The following is a 16,975-nucleotide window of genomic DNA, read 5'->3' on the forward strand; positions in this document are numbered from 1 at the left end:
GGGGGAAGAGGCCAGGAGAGGAGGCTCGGGCTGGAGAGGATGGGGCAGACCGGGAAGGAGGCAGGGGAAGGTGGACGGCTGGGAGTGTGAAGAGCAGAGAGCTGGGAAGAAGGGAGAGATTGCCGGAAGGGTGGGGTGGGGTGGGGTGGGGTGGGGTGGGGTGGGGTGGGGGATTTGCTGTTAAGCGCTGCCCGTAGTGGACCCTGATGCCACAGAGTCAAGAAACCCTATCCGTCCATGCAATATTTATATGCCATCCTTGCATATCTTCCTATTCTTCAGCCGTCCATCCATCTCTCCATCTATGGTCTGTCAATGACTCGCTCTACACTTGCAATGCTGTATCAGTTAACCTATCAGGTGTGTTTCGGGGGCGCGGCGGGGGGGGGGGCGTCCCTGCGTGTGTGTGACTCCATCCCGCTAGTCTCCCTCTCCCTCTCCCTCTCCCTCTCTCTCTTCCCTAAGTTCGTCTCCCCTCCCACGATCACCATTTCTCCCACGCACCCCAAGCAGTTTCTGGCTCCTCGGTCGGATCGTCCAGCCGGTTCTCCTGCTTGCTTGTTCCTTTAGTCATCCACCCAAATTGCCTACTCCCCCACCCCTCCCACTACCACCCTCTTTCTCTGGGATGGTCTCCCCCATCCTGTCTTTCTGGCGGCATGTCTTTCTATCTATCTGGATCTCTTTCACTACATTCCTTAAAGGTCTAGGGATTTTTTTTTGGCGAGGGGGGGGGGAGATGTGCTTAAAGGCCCTTTGGTCCCGTGGGGAAATGGCCAAGAGGGAGAAGATATCCTTTGGATGGCTGTGTCAACTCTGACCTAACCTGAAAGTGGTGGCCCAAAAAGAAATGCTAAGTCTGGGCAAGTGAGAACAAGAGCTGAAGGCTCTTATCTTTTTCTCTTACTTTGGGAGAGGAGAAAGAACTTCCTAGTGCATTCCCTGCTGTACTTGCCTCAAGGCTTTGACCTGGAGGATGTCTCTTTAGAGATCAATAGGCCTTCTGTAGCTTTTAGCTGTGCTCTAGGCCAGGGGTAGTCAACCTGCGGTCCTCCAGATGTTCATGGACTACAATTCCCATGAGCCCCTGCCAGCAAACGCTGTCCACGAACATCTGGAGGACCACAGGTTGACTACCCCTGCTCTAGCCTCAAGAAAATGTGCTCCTCAGAATCCTACCAGGGATCCACCAAAACATTGGGGAGCACGAACGCTGGATCCACACGAGAGATCTTTTAGCACCATGGACAGCTCCGTGAGGCTGTCCTGAGAGCAAATCTTGGGCCACCTTTCCTAACAGGAGGGAAAGTCCAGGACAAATCGAGGGCTCGTCCATTCTCCATCACCTCCTGCCTTGCTGCCTGGCCTGTCCTCCAATTCAGAAACCTTTCTCAATGGATCTCTCTCCCTCTCCCTCCAGTCACCTTTGTCTTCTTCCCAAGAGCAGAGATTCGCCTCCCTGCTTGAGTGAGTCTCTCATTCTCTTTTTGTCCCCGGCTTTTAGCGGCTGCAGTTGCTACAGCCGCCGGTTCAGTCCAGACCTTTCTTTTGGACTAAGCGGAGCTGTTGCAGTTTTGTAGAGATGGCGGCTCGCTGTTACCTGAAGAAAGTCCAAGCAAAACAACAGCACAGTTCCCAGAATCACAGGAGAAAGGCCAGTGCGTCACTCTGGATCACAACACAGCTCTGGACTGGGAGTCTGGCCACTGGTGTCAGCAGACTGGTATTGTGCAACAGATAAATTGGGCTTTGTTTTTTTTTTCCTCACCAACATATACACATCTCCAGCCCAGCTAGATATGAGCGCAGGCCCCCTACTACAGTTCATTACAGATTTGTTTGTATTTTTATCACTCACCCGGGTTTTGTGCTTTCCTCCTGTCAGTTTTTCAGATTTAGTTGTCTTGTGTTCACAGAGTGTTTCGTTTCTCCGTGCCAGTTATACGGTGATACACAGAATAAGTTATACAAAGAATGGATGGTCCTGATTTATTGGTACACAACGATTAAGGTCTGATGTACCCAAAAACCTCCCCCACCCATATCTCTCTCTCTACACTTTGAGGTTGTCTAAGGAGGCCCCATTTTATTACATGATTGTGACGGAGGCATGTTTGATGGAGATCCACACAAAAGCCTTTTTTGTAAATACATGCTATTTTAAAAAGATAATTATTTATTGCCTAATGTGTGTAGAAGAACCTCTTGTAGTGCAGAGTGGTAAGGCAGCAGACATGCAGTCTGAGGCTCTGCCCATGAGGCTGGGAGTTCAATCCCAGCAGCCAGCTCAAGGTTGACTCAGCCTTCCATCCTTCCAATGGTAATGACTGGGGAAGGCACTGGCAAACCACCCCATATTGAGTCTGCCATGAAAACGCTAGAGGGCATCACCTCAAGGGTCAGACATGACCCGGTGCTTGCACAGGGGATACCTTTACCTTTACCTTTAATATGTGTAGTATAGCCAGAAGATCCAAGGATTGTCAGACAGCCAGGTAAAGGTAATTCGTAGGTGGGTTGCCATTGTCTGCCTCTGCAACATAACCCTTAGTATTCCTTGGGGGAACTACCATCCAAAACTTTGTGTTCTCCCAGCCAATCACTACCCAGGGTTGTCTCTGCTTGGCTTCTGATATCTAACAGGATTGGGCTTGCCTGAGCCATCCAGTTTGGGGTTTAAAAGGAAAATCAAGTTGTCATAGAAATATAGTAAGGATGCAAAAAAAAGAAAAAAAAGAGAAAAAAGGGGTTATACACCTAAATCTTAAAAATTTGCTTTACCCGACATAATATATCAAACAAATAAGACTGTGAGGGAAGGATCTCCCTTGCATCCTCATCACTGTAATCTTTATAATAATCCTCACCTCATTTGTTATAACCTGTTTGGGAACTATATTATTTTCATCATTTCTATATAGCCTATATCATGCACGTCATCAAATATTTACTTTAACTGATGATAATATAGCAGAATGTATTAAAATAAGGATCCATTAGGTATATTTTTAAAAGAATGTGAATTAAAGATATTATTCAATTTCAGTTTCGTTAGATGTTTATATTCAGGTTATACTCATTCTTCTTTAACAAATGCTACATTGATTATATATTTATATATTATATACTAGTTAGTTTTAAATTACTGAATTTATCTGCTGATTTCATAATAAACTTTCCATTTCTCATCAAGCCATCAATGTGATCTATTTTCAAACATGAAATTAATTTCACCATTACTGCATGCTCAGCCAGTATATTATCCCATTCTTTTATACTTGGGCAAATGTCATACTTCCATTTTGCTGTGTAGATCATTTTAACTGCTGTCACATGCACAAGCCTTGTTGTCTGTCCTTGACCTTTGGAACTCTCACCCTCATGACTTACATCTGACCCTTCATTATGGGTATATCTTTGGACTTTCTTTTAATGTCAGAAGGCCTTTCAAAACAAAACTCCTATCATGGTTTTAAAACACAGATGTTGCTTTAAATGTCTTTATTTTATTTTTAATTTATTTATTAATTTGGTTTTGAATTTATATACCACCCTCCCTTGTGGCTCCAAGCAGTTTATAGGGAACACTGTCCTTTCCTATGAAAGCCAGCTTGGTGTAGTGGTTAAGAGTGGCAGCCCTTAACCTGTAGAGCCAGGTTTGATTCCCCGCTCCTTCACATGCAGCCAGCTGGGTGATCTTGGGCCAGTCACAGTCCTGATAGAGCTGTTCTCACAGAGCATTTCTGTCACAGCTCTCTCAGGCCCACCTATATCACAGGGAGTGTGTTGTGGGGAGAGGAAGGGAGAGAGATTGTATGCCGCTTAGAGGCTCCTTCGGGTTGTGTAAAGCAGGGTATCACTCTCCTTGTTCTTCTAACTGAAAATGGACCAAAGGAAATTCCTCTTCGCACAAGGTATAAACAACTTACAGCATTAGCTACCACAAGATCTCTAGTGATCATCATCTTTGATGGCTTTGCAAGAACCATCACCAATTCAAGAATTCTATCAATGGCTGTTCAACATAGAACCCCATTTTCAGAGGTAATATACAATCCAGGCTAGCTCGATCTCAACAGATCTTGGAAGCTAAGCAGGGTCAGGCATCAGAAGTATTTGGATGGGCGACCTGCAAGAAACACTAGAGTCATGACATGGGCCCATTATGCATGGGGGGATAGCGCACATTCGGGGTGGAATGGCGGTGGCTAAAATCACCGATAATGCATGGAGCCGGCTGCAACTGGCTGCAGATTCGGTGCATACCTCCGAAAAAATCACATTAGCGAAACGTGGAAGAAAGCGCAGCTTCCGGGTGACCGGGGTGCAACCAGAAGCGATGCTGGGGTCGCTGCATGCATAATCGGTTACTCTGGGTTTTGCCGCGTTCTGTCCCATCCCGTGCATAACTGGTTTGCTTCGCATCTTCCCCCTCCGCGTTTTCCATGTGACCCGAAATCGCTGTTTCTGCGGCCGTGCATAATGGGCCATGGAAAGGCCAACAAGAAACCACCTCTGAACATCTCTGGCATTGAAAACCCCACAAGGTCTACACAATTCTGCTGCAACTTGAAAGCCACAGTAACAATACTGGTCAATACTCACAGGAGAGGTGTAGGCAAGAGGGGAGGGTATATTGCCCTCATGTGCACTTGCCTGGTTTCCCAAACACATCTGGCAGGCTCTTGTTAGAAACGAGATGCTAAGAAGGTTAGGCCTCATAAGTGAGTTTTGACTTAAAACAGCTTATCCTAGCTTTTTCAACCTTTTGACCATAGAGGTACCACCAAATTATTTTTCGGGGTTTGAGATAGCAGGATGTGATGTCACCTGGTCACACCTCCCTGAAGTGAGAGGAGATTTGGCTAGCAAATTTGGCTACCTCACTTTTCAATGCCTGAAGGAGTCTCAAGGTAGCCTACAATTGCCTTCCCTTCCTCACCCCACAACAGACACCCTGTTGGTAGGTGGGGCTGAGAGAGCTCTGACAGGACTACTCAGTCAGAACAGCACTATCAGCGGTGTGGCGAGCCCAAGGTCACCCAACTGGCTGCATGCAGAGGAGCAGGGAATCAAACCCGGCTTGCCAGATTAGAAGCTGCCTCTCTTAACCGCTACTCCAATTTGGTTTAAATAACTGGACCCCCTCCCTCTCCTACCCCCGCCCCAGGCCCATCATTGGCTGCTTTGGGAGGCAGCAATTCAACCTGCCTAAATGAAACCTTTTTCTTTCCTCTTCACTTGGAGCCAGAAATGGCAGGCGTGGGGTGGAAGGGCTCTCCCAGCCACCATTTTGAAACCCCCCATGTAATGTCATTGAGGGGCCTTCGAGGTACTGTATGGTGCCATGGCACTTGTGTTTGAGATGTTGTGGGTCCTTAAGCAGCTGTGTAGAAATACCCAACTTCCATGGAGTGCGTGCTGTGTAGAAATACCCAACTTCCATTGAGTGCTTCCATTGAATGCATGCAGTGCATGCAGGCCTATGTAGGCCTGTGCCAGTAAAATCCGCTTGCTTGTAACGGGCCTAGACCAGAGAACTCTTTCTAATAGCGACCTGCATGGGTTGTGTGGTGCTGTCATTTATTGATCCCCCATGGATTGTGGTGGCATCATTGACCAGGCAATCACAGGTCCTCCTGTCAACTTCTTGCAGAGTCAAGTACCTCTGGTCTCTGTGTTCAACCCTGGCGTGCAAAAGTGACATCTGCATTTGAAAACTGCTGCGGGAGTCCGGCTACCAGGGGACATTTTCCATTCCGACCTGAGCGCAAGTCTCATTGCTCCTGCGCAAGCTGGCACATTCTCAATGGTGAGTCAGTTGACGAGAGCATCGGAAGGCATGAATTCACAATTCAGACAGTGTGGAACAGTGTGCCTCATTCATAGACAACGCAGGCGAGAGAAAAGGCTCCCAAGGCCAATATGTGCTCCCCCTCCCCCCCCCCAACCGCCTACTTCTGTACATTGATTGTTAAGCATTCACTATGACGGGGTGATCCTAAACGCAGCTAAAGGGATCAGTGCATCCAGAAGAGACCTGGAAATGTTAATTCACCGTGGTAACTAAATAGAACTTTTCATCAAGAGAGCCAGTTTGTTGTAGTGGTTAGGAGTGCGGACTTCTAATCTGGCATGCCGGATTCAATTCTGCCCTCCCCCACATGCAACCAGCTGGGTGACCTTGGGCTCGCTAGGGCACTGATAAAACTGTTTTGACCGGGCAGTGATATCAGGGCTCTCTCAGCCTCACCCACCCCACAGGGTGTCTGTTGTGGGGAGAGGAATGGGAAGGCGACTGTAAGCTGCTTTGAGCCTCTATTGGGTAGGGAAAAGCAGCATATCAGAACCAACTCTTCTTCTTCATCATCTATACAGGCAATATATCCATCAATCTTGTATGGGATTCTCTCTTCTTCATATTAATCTCACAATGAGGTAGGTTAGCCGAAAACAGTGGTTCTCAACCTGGGGGTCAGGACCCCTTTGGGGGGTTGAATGACCCTTTCACAGGGGTTGCAGCAGGGCAAGCAGCTTACCCGGGGGGGGGCACCATTCACACAACAGCCTTGCAGGGTAGATCAAGATAGAACATCCGTCTCTCTGGAGCAGCAGAAAAGAGTGAGATTGGCATGGTGGGACAAGAGGCAGACCGGAACTGAGAAACCCTGGAAAAAAACAAAAACAATTTATATACAATCATGAACAGCGGATATTTACAACATTGGTCAGTTTGAGTTTAATTTCTGTGAAAGAACACTTGCATAATTTTATGATTGGGGGTCACCACAACACAGGGAAGTATATTAAAGGGTCGCAGCATTAGGAAGGCTGAGAACCACTGGCCTACAAGCACTAGTGCAGGGGTAGTCAAACTGCGGCCCTCCAGATGTCCATGGACTACAATTCCCAGGAGCCCCTGCCAGCGAATGCTGGCAGGGGCTCCTGGGAATTGTAGTCCATGGACATCTGGAGGGCCGCAGTTTGACTACCCCTGCACTAGAGTGTTTAGCCCAAGTTCACCCAGCAAGATTCATGGGAGAGCAGGGGCTTGATCCACAATCTTCCATGCACCGGTCCAAGTCATAACCACAATCCACCCTACTGCAGGAATGGCCTAATTGTGGCTCTCCAGGTGTCCATGGACTACAATTACCATGAGGCCCTGCTGGCATGCTTGGTGGCAGTGGCTAATGGTAACTGCAGTCGATGGTTATCTGGAGAGCCACCATTTGGCCACCCCTGCCCTACTGAATAGCTACGGAAATGTTTCAAGTTCACCCTCCCGACTACCAATTCCTTATTTTGGGCACCCTCCCCTTTTTGCTTTATGCGCTCTCTTTCCCATACAATTTAAAGACTCTTCAACATGATTTGTGCATTGGGGAATAGCATCCTTATGCATCCTATGCATCCAGTCTGCATCCAGGACACAAACTGCATCTAAAGACGGCGAGACAGCCACGCACGATGCAAGACGCGCCTCCCAGTCGGGCGAAGCTGACAGCTGAAACCGGTTGACAAAAACACAACAGAATGGAGAAAGAGGGATCCCTAAGTGCAAATAATAACAATTATGCCATTATTCATTTGAAAGATTGTCTACTCTGCTTAGAGTCGCTTACAACTGCGGCGGGGAGGAAAAGCTACAGCCATCGTCAAATCTATAACCAGGAAGCCATTCTTGTTACGTGGCAGTGGCTTTGATCACAACCGTGTCTCGTTTCACCAGAGGCGATCCGGGCTTGTTGAGCCTCCTTCAACTCACCTTTACCTTACTCCTTTGGTGAGTAAAGAAATCAGCAACTCGATGGGATTTTCGGAGTCTGCTATGCAAGGAAGGAGGCCTGGCTTCCCTACAGACCCTTTCATCCTGCAGAACACAGGACGCCTCCCCCCCCCCACTTTCCTTTTATCAGAGCTTCGCTGCTCTCGTGTTTTATTGCAGGCTGAAAGTGGAATGAATGGTCCCTTTCCTAATGCCACGTTGCTATTTTGGTGTGTGCTTCATCTCTTGCACAACTTGTTGGTTTTCCTGCACACGGGGCTCTGCAAGGAGGCTTGCTCCGGGCTGCAGATGGGATTTGTGGCCAAGGCATGGCCCTTCGGTAGGACCTCAGCCTTTAATGCAGGGGTAGTCAAACTGCAGCCCTCCAGATGCTGGCAGGGGCTCATGGGAATTGTAGCCCATGGACATCGGGAGGGCCGCAGTTTGATACCCCTGTGCCAAACTATTTCTCCTCTCTCACTGGGATGTGAGTGTGGTGCTTTCCACAGAGATGGGATGGAGCTCCTTGTACTTTCCCCAGTTACGATGGCATGGATGGAAAACGTAGATATTCGTACTTAGAGGGCTTGTCCAGTTGGTCTGCATGACCACTGTGCCTATGGATTTTATCTCCTTATATACTCCTGCACAAAAATCAGTCAATCCACGTGCCAGGCATGTGCTCAGCCGCTGAGCTTTCCAGTCACACGTCCAGTCCGGGCCAAGCTCTTTGTTTCCTATTTTTTTTGCAGTCGCAAGAAGACAGTGGTGGCTGCAGACGGGGAGCTAACCCAGCAGCGTGGCTGGAAATGGGGCTGCCTGCTCACGTGCAGCAGCCGGCTGCGGACATTTAGGTGGGTTTATCAGAAAATTGTTCTCGATGGCTGGTTTCGTAAACAGCACTCAGCCTGCAATTGAAGTCTCCTCCTCGTTGCTATGCATTTGATCGGCGATTATGAAGGGAAAACATCTTCTCTTGAAAGGTAGCTCTCCCTCCCCCTCCCCCAAGTGTGGGTTTTTAGCCCTTCAGGGAGCCCAATTCAACTTGCCGTCATTTGAGGCAAGCCAGTCTGACTCCAAATGTCCACAATTGTGGCAATCATGACCTAATAGATCCAGCAGGATAATTTTGCTTCTCTGCTTGCAACTAGCACAATTTCTTTATACAGCCGGTTTCTTATTGGCAGCATTCAGTCTGCTCCCCCCGCCCCCAAATCACATCTAAAGGTAAAGGTAAAGGTAAAGGTATCCCCTGTGCAAGCACCGGGTCATGTCTGACTCTTGGGGTGACGCCCTCTAGCGTTTTCATGGCAGACTCAATATGGGGTGGTTCGCCATTCCCTTCCCTAGTCATTAACGTTTTACCCCCCAGCAAGCTCGATACTCATTTTACTGACCTCCGAAGGATGGAAGGCTGAGTCAGCCTTGAGCCGGCTGCTGGGATCAAACTCCCAGCCTCATGGGCAGAGCTTCAGACTGTATATCTGCTGCCTTATCACTCTGCGCCACAAGAGGCTCTTTGCACCACAAGAGGCTCTTAAATCGCATCTACCAAAGTTCAAATTGAAGGATGTTGGTGAAAAACTTAGCACAAAGTGGCACCTTTAAGACCAACACAGTTTAATTCCGGGTATAAGCTTTCATGTGCAGGAACATTTCTTCAGCTATCTGGGTCTAAACTATAAGCTTTTGCATGCATGCCTACTTCTTCAGGATTAGAAGGTGTGAATGCACACAAAAGATTAGACCCCGAATTAAACTTCGTCGGTCTTGAAGGTGCTTCTTGACTCACGCTTTGTTCAATTGCTTCAGATCAACATGGCTACCCAACTGAAAATCTTGGCATCTGAATTTTCCCTCCAGATGTGGGAGGTTTGAATAGTCTCACCTTGTTTCCCCATTGGGATTCATGCACTTTAAAGCCTCCATTTTAGTTTTAGGGTTCTTTTTTTTTTAAGAAGAGGGTGCACATATGAAGTTTGGAGCGCATTCCATTTCTTCAGCTCATTCTGCCTCCCCCCCCCTTTACTTACCAATGTACAGCTTGAAAAAACAAGCCATGATGTAAAACATTGCAAAAAAGCAATCTCAGTATGATTGCAGAATGCCGATGGAATTTTTTTGGTGGGGGAAATGTTGCCAACGTATGGTAGCATATCAATAAAACATTGCACACAAATAATCTCAATATGGTTGTGTTCAGAACCATTCCTGAAGTGGGGACTCATCAGCAAAAATATCTAGGTGGGGGGGGGTAATACCTACTTTTCTCTTATGAGAGCTGCATCTGAGTAACATTCCCCCCCTCAAAAAAAGCTACTCTCCAGAATGTTACCAGAATTTGTAATGACCTAGAGCAGGCGTAGTCAACCTGCGGTCCTCCAGATGTTCATGGACTACAATTCCCATGAGCCCCTGCCAGCAAAAGCTGGCAGGGGCTCATGGGAGTTGTAGTCCATGAATATCTGGAGGACCGCAGGTTGACCACCCCGACCTAGAGAACAGGCCATGGACCAGGAAGAACACCAGAAATGATGCTATGGACCAATACAGAGAAAAAACCCTACAATGTAGAACTTGTTAAAAACCCTACAACTAATATTGTTGTTAACTTTTCTTTTTAGGGGCTGCACGAGGTGCTCGTAACCAGTTGGAGACCTGCCCCCCCCTTGCTCTACCCCTTTGTGCCTGATGCTGTCATGGTTCACTTTTGGACTCCAGCGAAAAAAACAATTTTGGTTGTTGTTAATTGGGCTTTTAACAATTAATTTTATGCATGTCTTAACTGGCATCCTCTTTCTCCCTTTAATTGCTTTGAGTTTTATTGCGACAAAATTAAATTACTTCCAAAGGCAGTCGGAACAATGAAATATGCCAGAACTCAAACTCAGAGAAGCTTCCAAAATTCCCTTCACCTGAATTTTCACCCAGATGTTGGGAGTTTTCAATTACCAGCTCTTATTTTCAAAGCGGGAATCAATGCAATGAAAACTAACCATTATTCTGTTCAGTATCTTGGGGATTTGGTACAGAGCACAATACCCACATAAACTGCTGTGGACTTAGGAGCCTGAACAGCTCAGGTTGGCCTCAGCTCTGAGCTAAGCAGTGTTAACCCTGGTCAAGGCTTGGACAGGAGACCACCAAGGAAGACCACGGTTGTCATGCAGGGACAGACAATGGCAACCCACTTCTGTTCCTCTTCTGCCTCGAAAATCCCATGAGTGGTGGCCATGAGTCAGATGTCCCTTGACAGCACAAGTATAATTATTATTCGGTTTATTACATTTAAGTATTCATTCATTCTTTTGATGTTTATCCCACCACTCCCAGCATCGCCAGCCTGCGGCGGCTCACAGCAATTTACACAATATGCAAACATTAAACCTGTATGATAAAATGTAAAACAACCCAAATAACAGCTTAATCTAGAGAATTGTCAACAGATATATGTTGATGTTAACATGTAACCAGCAGAGGAGTGGCTTGGTTTAGAGGAGGGGCCCAAGGTGCCATTTAGGTCTGTATCCTGGCCTCCACCAAACGTCTGGCAGAAGAGCTCCATCTTGCAGGCCCTGAAGAACTGAGCCAGCTTTCTCCAGGCCCTGAGATCTTCTGGGAACATTGTACATGTTTTATGCTTGATGCATATGACCAGTATATCTCCCACTGGAGGTGGGCCTTCTGATGATCAATGAGCCTTGGTGAGTGTCTTGCCATGCTGTTTTCTGATAGCAGCCATGCTCTATAGTTTACCTAGTTCTTTGTTTTTTAAATGAACCATTCCATGATGGTTGGGGGTGTAAAAATGGCTTTGTTTGGACACCTCCAGTGGGCCTCTGATTTACCACTTATTTCTCGCTTTCTGCTAGGGTCCAGGAAGTGAAGGGACCAGAGAAGAGTCCATCGCCACACAATTTGGCAATGATCCATGGTTTATGTGATTTTAAAGGGACCGCACAAATTGACTGAAGATAGGCCACAACAATGGCTATTAGTCACTATTTTTAAATATGGAATTGTCATATACCCTAGCTGTGCATCTCCAAATAGCAGTTATGATAATATACAGAAGCAGAACTCTGTCAATGCTATGTGTACTGTTTTCTACCAGTACTAATTTTTTGCACCTGCAGCAGGCAAACTATCCCTTTAGCTCCACACAGCCTCCATCCTGAAACTGAGAAGTGGGGGGGGGAGGCTCAAAAAGGGCATCCATAGTGACATTCTAGGACTTTCCCCTATGTCTCTATGGTATGTAACATGGAGATGAGGGGGAAATCCTAGAATGTCCCCTAAGTCTCCACCCTCTCCAGGAACTGCCCTCAGAATCTCCCAGCATTTGTTGAGGCAGTGCTGGCAACCCTAGTTGGCATCTACTGAACAATTAGAGGAAACAGAAGGTTGGATGCAGCTAGTTTTCTTAGTGAACCATAGCTAATAGTCCTCCATTCTAGCCATCCCATATGGTTTTGGCTATTATGATCCTCAGAATTGCCTTTTTTATCATCACGGGGGACCCCCTTCTCCCCTTTTCAGTGACAGAAAAGCTGGTGGGATCCAACTCAGGATGTTGTACTCAAGGCATCCTTGACTTGATCTAGCAGAACTCTTCTTTTGCTCAGATGGATTTTAGCACCACAGTCAATGCCAGGTGAGGTTGCATTCCATTCAGGGAAACCTGAGACGGTTGCCTCCCTCTTTACCCCTGCAAAAAACTACAACAGCTTGGCTAGGCTTGGCAGGGGCCATCTCTCCTTTTAAAGACCTGCCTTATTACGTCTACTTACCGTTCTGCCTTTAACAGGCTTATGCCACCATTAAAGCTTTGTGGATGGATGGGCTCGCATTGTGTTGCTATAACGCTGACCCAATTATCTTTACTGTGGATTTATTTAACAGGTTTATTTGAAAAGGGTTATTCTTTAAATGTCTGATAACCGATTTGTTATAACTCCTTTTAATGAGCCTCTGTCTTCCTCGAGGAGGCTTAATTCCTTTCTCGACTGCCAGGAGAGGTGTCTGTAGCGCTGGTGAAACCTGATTGTCGTGCATTTAGGCTTTTGGAAGGGGGGGGGGGAGAGAATGGTCTATTCTCACACCGGATATTCATTTCAACAGGCGGCTGCAGAGGTAGGAGCCTGCACACCGAATGATCTCTATTCATCTTTATCTCCTCTGAATGGAACGGGAGGATAAAAAGAAATATTATACTAATTTTAAAAGGAAAGTAAGTCTGTGTGTATAGAAACAGGAATCCCGATGAGGCTTGGGGAAAGAAGCTCGGAGCTCTGAAAGGAAAGATAGACTTTGTCTTGGGTTCAAATCCTGCCCATCCTGAATCTATCCCTCTCTGTCCAATTTTTGAGTGTTCTGAATCTCAACATGTCATTTGCTGTGTTGTGTCAATCAATCAAGCTTTATTAAGGTTGCAGAGAGGCACGAATCTTACCAGATCCCATCAGAATGTCATGTCAATTAGTCCCATGCATAAAATTCAGGAAGAGGTACATGCTCAGAAGGGACTACCTCTTGAAAGTAAATAAAGGAACATTAAAGTAATAAAAGAAAGTAAATAAAAGAACATTAACATTTACATTGGGTAAATTAAGAAGAGGAAGAGTTGGTTTCTATACCGTACCTTTCACTGCCTGGAGGAGTCAAAGAGTGGCTTACAATCAGCTTCCCTTCCACTCCCCACAACAGTCACCCTGTGAGGGAGGTGGGAATGAGAGAGCTCTGACAGAACTGCTCTGTGAGAACAGCTCTAACAGGATTATAACTACCCTGTGCTCACCTAGCTGGCTGCATGTGGAGAAGCCAGGAATGAACCCCCTCTCACCAGATTAAGAAGCCACCACTCAACCACGGCACCATGCTAGCGAGTTCTAAAAGGTGCCACGCAAAACCTCATGGTCATGCTGCTGCCTGTGGATTTCTGTCTATTAGCAGCAAATCCGTGAACACCGAGTCGGATTGCTCAGGGTACCCAAGAGAGGGAAGAATAATTGTGGAATGGGGCTCTTGGTGCAAGTGGCAATGGAGAAGAACATGTTCCATAGCATCAGTCTCCCCTGATCCACAGGGACATCACCTTCTGCTTGGGAGATCTTTTTGTTTCACCCCTCCAAAACAGCCGAAGGAAGCACTTGTAGAATGTGATCTGCAGGATCCCAACTTGGGAGGCCTCCGGCATCTAGGTGGATGCCTGCAATGACTGGTTCACATTACTTGTGCTCATAAGGGGCTGTCCTGGGTCTGAGAAGCTTCTGCTTCTTTTGCCTGCCAGTAGCAGCCAGCATCCCATAGGAAGTTAGAATCAGAGAATCACAGAGTTGGAAGGGGTCCTCTGGGTCATCTAGTCTAACCCCCTGCACTATGCAGGACACTCACAACTCTATCGCTCATCCACTGTCACCAGGCATCCCCTTAAGCCTTCACAGAATCAGCCTCTCTGTCAGATGACTATCCAGCCTCTGTTTAAAAATTTCCAAAGATGGAAAACCTACCACCTCCCGAGGAAGCCTGTTCTACTGAGAAACTGCTCTAACTGTCTGGAACTTCCTGATATTTAGATGGAATTCCTGCTTTGTTTCTCCCTAGATTCTGGAGTTCCAAATCATACAGTGGTATTTTCAAAGTGGGACCTGAGAAACTGTTCATTGTCAGTCTTCCAGAGTCTGGAAGCCAGTTGGGTGACCTTGGGTCAGTCCCAGTTCTCTCACAGCTCTCAGCTCCACCTACCTCACAAGGGGCCTATTGTGGGGAGAGGAAGGGAAGGTGATTGTAAGCCACTCTGGGACTCCTTATGGTAGAGAAAAGTGGGGTTTAAAAACCAACTTGTCTTCATCAGTCTGTCCAGACTTGTTGCCCCAACTCAACCAGGCCCTTCAAAATCCAGACAGGTTTTCCTGTCCTTTGCCAGGCGACTCCTGCACGCTGCTTGCAATTGGTCCTTAGACAAGCCCTGAACTGCTCTAAACCTCCCAGGGACTTCTTCTGGATACTTCCAACAGGACTCCTCCAGCCTTCTCCATCAACTTTCTTCTTGACCTTCCTTGACCAGCTCCTTTCTTTCCTTGCTGTTCTTGCGTGGTGTCACAAAAGTTTCCCTTGCAGCTCTTGCCAATACTAGGCTGGACAGAGACCTTTTGGGCAAGGACAGACCTTGAGGGATTTTCCCGTGCCCTTCCCCTGACCTTCCTGAGAAGAACTGAGCAGGTCTCCTGATGACCCATTGCTGACCCTCTTGATAGGAATTGTAAACATTCCCTTCTGACCTTGTTGGGGGGGGGACTTGACCAAAGCCAGAGACTGTGCTCTTGTACACAGACCATTGTGTTTGGAGATAAGCCTCCATTCAGATGCCTTACATAACTCAGCTTACGGCATCTATGGCTGCAGTCTTTTATCCCTGCCTGCTGGCATGTTGGTAATGTACACAGCCAGGAACAAGGTCCAAATAACTTGAAAAACACTCCAAGTGAGGAATTCATTTGAGGGCTTCTGTTACTTCAGTAAGATTGGGAGAGGATTGGAACGCAGTGGGAATTGAACTTTGGGGAAAAGAAATAGATGGAGGGATCTGCTTATCTCTAGCACAGAGTTTCTCAACTTGTTTTACCATTGAGAAACCCCGGAAATATTCTTCAGGCTTTGAAATACCCCAAAAGTTGCCCCTCCCTTTCTCACCCTCTCCAGGCCTATCACTGGCCATTTGTGGAAGGGGAGTGGTTCAATATGAAAATATATGGCCCAATAAACGTTTAACAAATTTTATAATCAACTCCCACCTCTTCAAGAGACCTTTCCATGGCTGTCAAGAAACCCCAGAATTTCACAAAACTTGGATTGAGAAAGCTTGCTTTAGTAGCGAGCCGACTTCTGCCAAAAATTAGGGGTGACAGCCCAGAGATCTGGAGTGACAACTGAGTACCAGAGGACAGGGATCTCTTCCTCCTGGAGAAAAGGGCTGCTTTGGAGGCCACTAAACTCCCTTGAATGTACTCGACTCCCCAAATACCACCCCTCCCCCAGGCTCCACTCCCAGATCTCCAGATCTCCCAACCCTCCTAGTTTCACTTGTCTGAACATGATCCAACTTATCAGTATCCTTCTGAACTGCACCACCCAGAACTGGACACAATAAAAGCTTGAGTTTGGATTCTGTGCCTGCCACATGGACCATTTTTTTCCTTCGGTAGCTCCAACCAAAAACTTCAGTTTTTCTCATTTGGGGTGGGAATGTCAATTGTGATGTGTGGGGTGGCATCTAAAGGATCTTAAAAAAAAAATCACACAATTGTCCTATCACAGCTATGCAGTAGCATCAACTAAGTACCTTTAATTTAAATCCTGAGGGTTCAGTTCCTTGGATGAAAGGGAACACAAAGGAAGGCAGGCAAAGGTAATAAAAAATCCTGAAATTGACCAAACTGTTTTTGAAACTGACTAGAGGAGCTGCAAAACTCACTTTTCTTATCACTAACCTCTAGTACAGGGGTAGTCAAACTGCGGCCCTCCAGATGTCCATGGACCACAATTCCCAGAGGCCCCTGCCAGCGAATGCTGGCAGGGGCTTCTGGGAATTGTAGTCCATGGACATCTAGAGGGCCGCAGTTTGACTACCCCTGCTCTAGTAGATACACTGTAGTATCAGCCACTGTGAAAAATGGAAAAGAGTGACCACCCTCCTCCACTATCCCACTCTTTCATGGCCACACAAGCACCAGATCTATACACACTCATAGGCAGGAGAGAGGAGAAAGAGAAGGGAGAAGAGGGAAGATGGATGGGGGGGGGGGATAAGAGAGAGAAACCCTCCAGCATGACATCCCAGTTGATTTCCAAAAAGTTCAGAGGCATTTTCCCACTTGCTTGGTGTCATGGTTAAGAACATCATCTTCTAACCATGAAAACAAGGTTGGATTCCCTACTCCATCACAAGCAGTCAGGCTGGGTGACCATGGGTCAGTCACAGTTCTCTCAGAGCTTTTTCAACCCTACCTATCTCTCAGGGTGTCTGTTGTGGTGAGAGAAAGGTAGCCACTTTGAGACTTCTTTAGGTAGTAAGCGGGGGGGGGGGGGGTAAAAAAACCCAGCTTTTCTTTTTGCTGGATCCCAATTCTATAAATCCAGTTTGCTGCAAGAATGAAAAGATCTCGTGATCAGAGCACTTGGGAGGCTTGCTGTATATTTTGGGATACT

At 46.9% G+C, this 16,975-nt stretch overlaps 1 long non-coding RNA gene across 2 annotated transcripts; it reads left to right on the forward strand.

The window, feature by feature from the left end:
• The first annotated feature begins 161 nt into the window (after positions 1–161).
• LOC143821565 (uncharacterized) lies at positions 162–12,849 on the forward strand. 2 transcript variants are annotated; one of them, XR_013225841.1, is made up of 5 exons: positions 162–360; positions 7,419–7,786; positions 8,521–8,622; positions 10,393–11,472; positions 11,641–12,849. It is a non-coding gene; the product is annotated as an uncharacterized LOC143821565 (long non-coding RNA). The 2 variants fall into 2 exon arrangements; XR_013225840.1 differs by lacking the exons at positions 10,393–11,472; positions 11,641–12,849 and having other exon boundaries at positions 8,521–10,078.
• The last annotated feature ends 4,126 nt before the right edge of the window (positions 12,850–16,975 follow it).

This window comes from Paroedura picta, chromosome 12 (genome assembly GCF_049243985.1).
Source record: "Paroedura picta isolate Pp20150507F chromosome 12, Ppicta_v3.0, whole genome shotgun sequence".
Lineage (NCBI taxonomy): Eukaryota > Metazoa > Chordata > Lepidosauria > Squamata > Gekkonidae > Paroedura > Paroedura picta.